The sequence below is a fragment of the Stegostoma tigrinum genome, chromosome 14, assembly GCF_030684315.1.
Source record: "Stegostoma tigrinum isolate sSteTig4 chromosome 14, sSteTig4.hap1, whole genome shotgun sequence".
NCBI lineage: Eukaryota > Metazoa > Chordata > Chondrichthyes > Orectolobiformes > Stegostomatidae > Stegostoma > Stegostoma tigrinum.
In genome coordinates, this window is record NC_081367.1 from 52003256 (window position 1) to 52011961 (window position 8706).

Sequence of the window (8706 nt, forward strand, 5' to 3'; positions counted from 1 at the left end):
AAGTTTATTAATATAACATGAGTTGACATCTTCAGCCACCACTGAGTGCTTCACAGCTAGTTAATAACCCTTAATGTATTCTATAACCACAGAGCATGCCTTTAAATAAGTGGCCTAATACCTCCAATAAGCACTCTCAGCCATAGGTATTAAATATCCCTCTGCTAGAATCCCACCATATAATTTGCAGGCAACAATAAAGGAAATGTTCAAAAATTATGGTATCTTGCATTCAGCACATAAATAGAGGGAACATTTTATTCGTACAGTCTGGCTTGAACTTAATCATTGTGCTTAGTTGAATGATCAGTGTTCTAAGTAGATGCGTCATTCAAACTCTTCATGGTTACAGTTTAACTAAGTAATCAATTCTAAATTTACAGAGCGCTGCAAGTTACTTTTCAAGTTTCAGCCTGTTTTCCAAAAGACATCACCTGAATGGTGAAAATAAGGACAGTTTGATTAATGCTGTCATTAACCCTTTGCTGAAATTATTTCACAAAAGTCCCTCATTATCTCTCAAGACTACTAAATAAGGCGACAGGTTATTTTATAGTTTCTTTAAATTAGGGACTGTTGGAAGAATTTCCAAGCTTCAAGTAATTAGTGTCCATTAACATCAACCAGAACATTATTCTTCAGGCACAATGGGATCATTTAAAGAAGAAGAGTAAAGAGTCTTTTTCACTTTCGATTGGATCTCCCAACCCTATATGGAATCAACACCATCTGTGTAAGTTCCTGAACAAGTCACACATAGGCCTAACGTGGGTCCTAGTACCTACATTGTCAATTGATCAAACACCCCTGAAACTCTCTAACAGCTCCAAGAGGCCAATGAGTGGAAGGCCATTGATGGACTGTTGAAAGACAGTGAGGGGGAATGGGACGCCAGCAAGGGAAGATGAGAGGCCGACAGGGGAAAGTTGAAGGCCAGTGTGAGAGAGAGGGAGGCCAACTAGGGACAGCAGGAGGCAAGATCTTCTCTCTCTCTTTCTCTCTCTCTCTTTCTCTCTCTCTCTCTGTCTCTCTGTTTTCTCTCTCTCTCCTCCTTACCTCTCCCGCTCTGTTTTTTTCTGTCTACCCCGCCCCCACCTCTCTCTCTCCCCTTCTCTCTCTTCTCTCTCTCTCTCTCTCTCTCTCTCTCTTTCTCCCCCTTCTTCTCACTTGAGATAATGCCTATGCACTGAAACCTCAAGATCTAGAAATTGTCACTTCTTCATAGTATGAGTCAACAACGAGACAACTGACCTCAAGTTTACACTTCCAGCAAAATGGCATGACAAACTTACCTTAACATCAGTACTCTCAGACAATAAAAGCCAACTGGGATAACATAGCCATTGTAGCCCAAGCCAAACATAGGGGCACAAGGAAACCTAACCAGATAAATTGAAAGCGGGCCATAACACCTGCGCTCACTGGAGGCTCACTGTTGATGTTACCTAGAATGGTGATGAAATGTCTGGGAACAAACCTTCAAGCTCAGTGAACCAGCTTACATCTGGAACAAAATAAAGACCCACTCTCTTGTGGACCGAGAGGAGGAGAGTGCTGTGTTGGAAGTGAAAGGAAGACGTCGGGTTGGCTGTGCACCCTTGCAACCAGTGGATCTTAATGCTGGCTTCGGCCTAACGCTGGTTCAGGGGAGCAGCCAACCTGCAACGATGGCTGCGGCAAGTGCTCGTGCCCCAGGTCAGGGGGTCCGGAACACCATCCGTGTTTCCGTAAAGAAGGTGGATGAAGGTGCACCTGTGGACTGCACCTTCTTTGTGAAGAGGGTCCTGTTGGACTGTTGCGGGTTCGCTGCTGTGGACATTTACTGCCTGCAGGATTTCCCCGGAGGAGGTTTTTACGACGTGACCTTCAGGAGTGCCAAGCTTTGCGAGTGCTTCCTGGAGGTTTTCAAGGAGAAAGGAGGTGAGGGCCCCCTCTCTGTATTGACTGCTGTCCTGCTGTTTGTGATGCCAGCGCAGAGGAGCCGTATGGTGACTGTACACATGTACAACCCGCATGTGCCAGCAGTTGATGTCCTGACCTTCCTTGGAAGGTACGTGAAGGTGGAAGGGGACCTAACCAACATCATGGACCCCTTTGGCATCTGGACCAGTAAGAGGCAGGTCAAGGTGACGCTGAGGATGGGCGCGGATGGGAACATCGTATATCCACCGTCCAGCTTCGCGATCGGCGGGAGCAAGGGCTCCCTGACCTATGCAGGGCAACCTAAAGTCTGCCTTGCCTGTGGTAGGTCAGGTCACGTGGCGGCCGACTGCAAAGCCACCATCTGCAGGAACTGCAGGGAGGAGCGACACCTTGCAAAGGATTGCCCACGAGAGAGAAGCTGCAACCTTTGCGGGGAAGCGGGCCACCTCTATAGGGCATGCCCGCGGCGGGGGACCACCTACGCCCAGGTCGCCGGCAGGGGCAATGCGGGGCCAGCACCCCCGGAGGAGAGGAAGGCACCAGGGCCCAGCAAGGACCCCACTAATGTGCAGGAGGCCCAGGCCGCGCAGGAGGGCCCAGACCTGCAGGATGGGCTCGAGGCCAGCAAAGCACCCCCGCAGGCTCCACTCCCCCCCGACTGCCCGGAGTCAATGGAGGCGGCGACAGGCGACCCAGGGGAGTGGACGATGGTCCGGAAAGCGAGGAGGAAGGTGCGTCGACGGGCCCAGGAACCGCAACCATCAGGCGAGAAGAGGCAGCTACAGGGGGGCTATAAGAGCTCCTCTGATGAGGGGGATTCGGAGACGGCCCGCCCGAAGCAGAAGTTAAAGATCTCGAGGGAGAAGGAAAGCAGCACCACACTTCCAGGTGACGGGAGGCGTCCTGACGCTCCCTCCGACACCCAGCCAAGTGCCGCGGGGGCACTGGAGGGCCCCCCGGAACTTCCAGGCGGGAAGGAGGAAACAGCGTGTCCCCAGCCTGACCCAGAGCCGGACCCTCCTGCCTCCGCACCCACGACGGGGGGATGCCACCCGGAAGGCAGCATGGACGGTTTCCTGAGCCCGGAGAGCGTCCAGCAGTTAGCCCGGGCAATGGGCATGAAGGGACAGATGGGGGGGCTAGACCTTGGACTTGGGGAGGGTACTGCGGTCACTGCCCACAATGGGGGTACGAATTGCGAGCATTAATGTGCACAGTGTCAAGTCCACCGCAAGATGTGTATCCACGTTGGCCTACCTGACCACCATCAAGGCGGACCTCCTGTTTCTGCAGGAGTGCGGGATACCGCACCTCGGCAGGTACGGGAAATGGTCCGGCACCTGGACCTGTGGGCCTTCGGTCTGGTCGGGGGGTAACGACTGTCGGTCCTTGGGCCCGGCTATTCTGCTGCAGGGGCGCAACTTCACCATCTCTCAAGTTCAGGAGGTGGTGGGGGGGGGGGGGGGGCGCCTCCTCGTGGCTGACATCACCTACAGGAACGCTCCCATGAGGCTGATCAACATGTACGCCCAGCGGTACGGAATGAGCGGTTGGCCGTCCTGCAGCGGCTTCCACCCCTGCTGGCTACGTCCAGGCCGGTCATCCTAGGCGGAGACTTCAACTGCATCATCGATGCAGATGGAAGATCCAGCATGGGGATAGCGGGTGGGGGGGGTCAACTGGACGTCACGTCCAGATTCCTGATGGGCACAGTGAAGGACGCCAAGCTGCTCGACGTCTTCAGCACCACTGCAGATGGAGCGCAGCAGAAGTGCACCTGGTCGCGGCCAGACGGGTCTATTCGCTCAAGGATAGACTTCCTGTTTGTGTCACGGGCGTTCTCGGTCAGGTCCACCGGCGTCGAGCCAATGTTCTTCTCTGACCGCTGCCTCCTGCTGGCCGACTGTCACTTACAGGACGACCAGCCAGCCGGCAAGGGGACGTGGAAGCTCAACACGACTCAGTTGACCCCAGAGAACGTCGAGGACCTTAAGAGGGAGTACGCTGGTTGGAGAACCGTGAAACCCCTCTTTGAGTCTCCGGGCGACTGGTGGGAGACGGTGAAGGAAAACATCAAGAGGTTCTTTGTCCTCAAGGGTGTTCGGAAGGCGAGAGAGAGGCGGGGAAAGCTGTCACGACTCCAGAAAAGGGTGCAGAACCTGCTCCTTCTGCAGTTGATGGGGGTCGATGTCACGGAGGACCTCCACGAGGTGAGGGGCCAGCAAGCCTCGCTCTTTGCCGCGGAGGCCTCCAGAATTATCTTCCGGTCCAGGGTCCGCTCCGTGGAGCAGGATGAGACGTGCTCGCATTTCTTCTTTCAGAAGGTGCACAAAGAGAGCTCCGTGCTTAGCCGGCTGAAGGAGGACGACGGCTCAGTGACGTCATCTGGGCCCGACATTTTGAGAATCAGCAGATCCTTCTATGCCGGACTGTATGACACGAAGCCCACGGACAGCACGGCCTCCGAGTCGTTCCTGTCGTCTATCACGGAGGTCTTAGACGACGGCACGAGGGAGTAGCTGGACCGGCCGATATCCCTGGACGAGCGACCAGAGCCCTCAAGTCCTTGGAGAGGAATAGGACTCCCGGGAGCGACGGCTTACCGGTCGAGCTGTATTCCGCTCTGTGGGACCTGGTCGGCTGGAGGTGTACGATAGTGCGCTTCGGGCAGGGGAAATGTGCAAGTCCATGAGGAAGGGCATCATCACCCTCATTTACAAGAGGAAGGGGGAGAGGGAAGAAATTAAGAATTGGCGTCCCATTTCACTATTGAACGTGGACTACAAAATGCTGGCCAAGGTCATAGCCAACCGGGTCAGGTCTGTCCTGGAGTCGGTGATTCACCCTGACCAAACCTGTGCTGTGCCTGGCAGGAAGATCGCTGAGAGCCTCGCGCTCATCAGGGATACGATCGCCTACGTACAGGACAGGCTGGTGGACACCTGCCTCGTCAGCCTGGACCAGGAGAAGGCCTTTGACACGGTCTCTCATGCTTACATGAGGGACGTCCTCTCCAAATTGGGGTTCGGGGAGGGCATCCGCAATTGGATCCGGCTGCTCTACACCAACATCGCTAGCGCAGTCTCGATCAACGGGTGGGAATCGGACAGTTTTCCTGTCAGATCTGGAGTCAGGCAGGGCTGCCCGCCCTCTCCTGCCTTGTTCGTGCGCTGTGTGGAGCCCTTCGCCGCATCCATCAGGAAGGACGTGAGCCTGAAGGGCGCGGCTATCCCAGGCAGCAGAGGCCTTCAGGTCAAGATCTCCCTGTACATGGACGATGTCGCCGTCTTCTGCACCGATCGTCGGTCGGTGAGTAGACTATTGGACATCTGCGGCCAGTTTGAACTGGCCTCAGGTACCAAAGTCAATAGGGGTAAGAGCAAGGTCATGTTCTTCAGGAACTGGGACGACCGCTCCTTCATCCCCTTCACCTTCAGGACAGACTACCTGAAGGTGCTGGGTGTTTGGTTTGGTGGAGCTGGGGCGTGCACTAAGACTTGGGAGGAGTGTATCACCAAATTGAAGCAGAAGCTGGGCAGGTGGATGCTCCGGTCCCTCTCCATCGCTGGTAAGAACCTGGTTGTCAGGTGCGAGAGGCTTTCGGTACTGTTGTACGTGGTGCAAGCCTGGCCTATTCCCTGGACCTGCGCCGCTGCGGTCTCCCGGGCCATCTTCCACTTCATTTGGGGGTCGAGGATGGACCGGGTCCACAGGGACACCATGTACAAAGACCTGGGAAATGGGGGAAAGGGCGTACCGAACGCCACCCTCGCCCTGATGGCTACTTTTGTGTGCGGCTGCATCAAGCTGTGCGTAGATCCTCAGTACGCAAACACCAAGTGTCACTACTTACTGAGGTTCTACCTGTCCCCGGTGTTGCGAAGGATGGGCCTGGCCTCGTTGCCGCAGAACGCTCCGAGTAGTTGGACCGTCCCGTACCACCTGTCCCTCGTGGAGAAATTTTTGAAGGGAAACACCTTTGACCACAAGGCCGTCAGGCAGTGGTCAGCACGTAGTATCCGCGAGACCCTTCGGGAAAAGGAGAGGGTGGATCCCGTCGTGTGGTTCCCCACGCAGACTGCCAAAGTTTGGCAGAATGCCTCATTGCCAGAACTTTCAAACAAGCACAAGGACATTGCTTGGCTGGCAGTGAGAGAGGCTCTGCCAGTGAGATCCTTTATGCATGCCCGGAATCTCTGCACCACCGCACGCTGCCCTCGAGGTGGCTGCGGGGGGGGAACGAGACTGTCGATCACCTCCTTCTGGAGTGTGCCTATGCGCAGGAGGTCTGGAGGGGGATGCAGTCGTATTTGTCGAGGTTCGTCCCGAGCAGCTCCGTGACGCGGGACTCCCTGCTCTACGGGCTGTTTCCCAGGACGCACACCGAGACCAACATCAACTGCGCCTGGAGGACCATCAATGCAGTGAAAGACGCTCTTTGGTCTGCCCGCAACTTGCTGGTCTGCCAGCTGAAAGAACTGACCCCGACTGAATGTTGCAGACTGGCGCACTCCAAGGTCCAAGACTATGTGCTGAGGGACGCGCTAAAGCTTGGGGCAGCGCCGCCAAGGCGCGGTGGGGAAAGACCACGGTATGAACCCCCTCGTCCAGAATAGAAAAAAGGGCCCTATCTGGTAACTGGGCCCAGCTGGCGCCTTCCCCAACTAGTCAGGGGGCCAACGGGGACTGTGCGGGGTGACGACTGCCGGGGTATTTTCTTTGCTTTTTTTTCTTGTTTGTTTGTTTTTTTCCTTTAGTTGGTGTACGTACCCCCTGGGTAACCCGGAGCGGCTTGCATGACTGGGTAGGTGTATAAATATGTTTTATTTTTTGTACATCTTATGAATAAAGTATATTTTTTCAAATAAAAAAAAGTGATGAAACGTCTGAAAACGAACCTTCCAGCTCAGTGAGCAAACTTACATCCAGAACCTCAACCTGAGCTACAAATCTTCTCAAAACTCGCTGTCACCTTTGACTTTCTATGAAGTAGAGGTTTCAGATATAGAAGGTCTGATCAAAAGAATCTTGGTGAGTTGCTGTAGTGTATCAAATAAACGTTAAATACTCATGATCCAATATATTAAGCTAATCGATGGGATGCCCATCGAATGAGCCATTTTGTCAAAATGCTTGAGTTTTGGTAGAGTTGCACTCACCTCTGTAATTGGACAGTTTTCTATCACATGCTTGCTTTGTGTTTTGTTGATTAAAGACAGGCTGTGGGGAGCCAGGCAATGACTTACTCACAGCAGAATTCCTAGTCTCTGACCTCCTGTTGTAGGCCCAGTGTTTACACAATTGGTCCAAATCATTGTTTGGTTAATGGTAACCTCCAGAAAGTTGGTAACAGGAGCTTCAGCAATGCAATACCATTGGCGTTCAATAAGGGATTGGTTATATCCTCTCTTGTTGGAGATGGTCATTGCCTGGCATTTATGTTCCATGAATATAATTTGCCACTTATTAATCAAGCCTGAATGTTGTCCAGGTCTTGCTGCACATGGACATGGACTACTTCAACATCCACCGAGTTGTGAATGGTGTTGACTCTTGTACAGTTATGAGTGAACAGCCCGACTTTCAACCTCATGCAGCATTCTCTTGGTCCTCCACCCTTTGCAGTACCTTTGTTTCTCCTCCACCATTGCAGCCTCCTCTTTCCTTACACCCCCCACCCCTGTAACGAGAGATATCATCCAGAAAAAGCTGACAGCAACTTCCAAGGCCTGCAGCCACATTTGGTCACCTGCACGCTAACCATTATGAATTTCAGAATAAGCCATGGTCATTCTTTTTAACATAAGTGACTGAAGAGCCCATAAACATTTTGAAATGTTGACATCAAGCTTAAGAGGTTCATAATGAATTTCAAATTGCCTCAGGTTAAAAACAACATGGAAACACTTAAAAATATTTTTGAATTATTTTCTCTGAATAGTTTACATCTAAATGATTAAGAACCAAAAGAACTGCCAATGCTGCAAATTAGGAACAAAAACAAAGTTGCTGGAAAAGCTCAGCAGGTCTGGCAGCAACTGTAGAGGAGAAAAAAGAGTTAACGTTTCCAGTCCGGTGACCCTTCCTAAGAACGGGGGAAGGGTCACCGGACCTGAAAAGTTAACTCTTTTTTTTCTCCTCCACAGATGCTGCCACATCTAAATGATTGTTCTGCAAGGATTTTAGAAAGTTGTTGAGAATAACGTTTACTAAATCCAATTGTGCCTTTCCCAAAAGATCGACCAAATAGGACCTCATTAAAAAAATTTGCTACTTGTTTCTAAACGTAGAAGATTTTACAACTTGCAAGGAACTAAAGATGAATAAAACAAGATTTGAAGCACTGATTTCTTTGCAGTAATATGCAAAAAATAATCCTGAAGGCTGGTCAGCACCTTTGATGTTAATAAACTTTATTTAACATAACCTTGCCTCTTCAAATTAGATCAAGGACTTTTTCTGCCATAATGAACATTCAACTATCTCTTTCACAAGAATCAGTTTGACCTTCACTCAGACCAACTCTATCTCAATCTTGATGTTGATTGTGTAGTATTCTCATTTGCAGACAAGCCAGCTGTTTACTAAAGACAATGATATACTTTGTTCTTTACATGCTGCGGTTCTTCCTAAAGTATACAAAGCAGTATCAGCAAGGCATCAGTAACATTATGAAATAAATTTGTCCCACGTTGACATTGTGGATTAATTCATTATCAGTTTGTCCCCTTTGATTTACTCAGGTCCCTGAACTGTTGCTGCAGAGATTTTGAACATTCCACT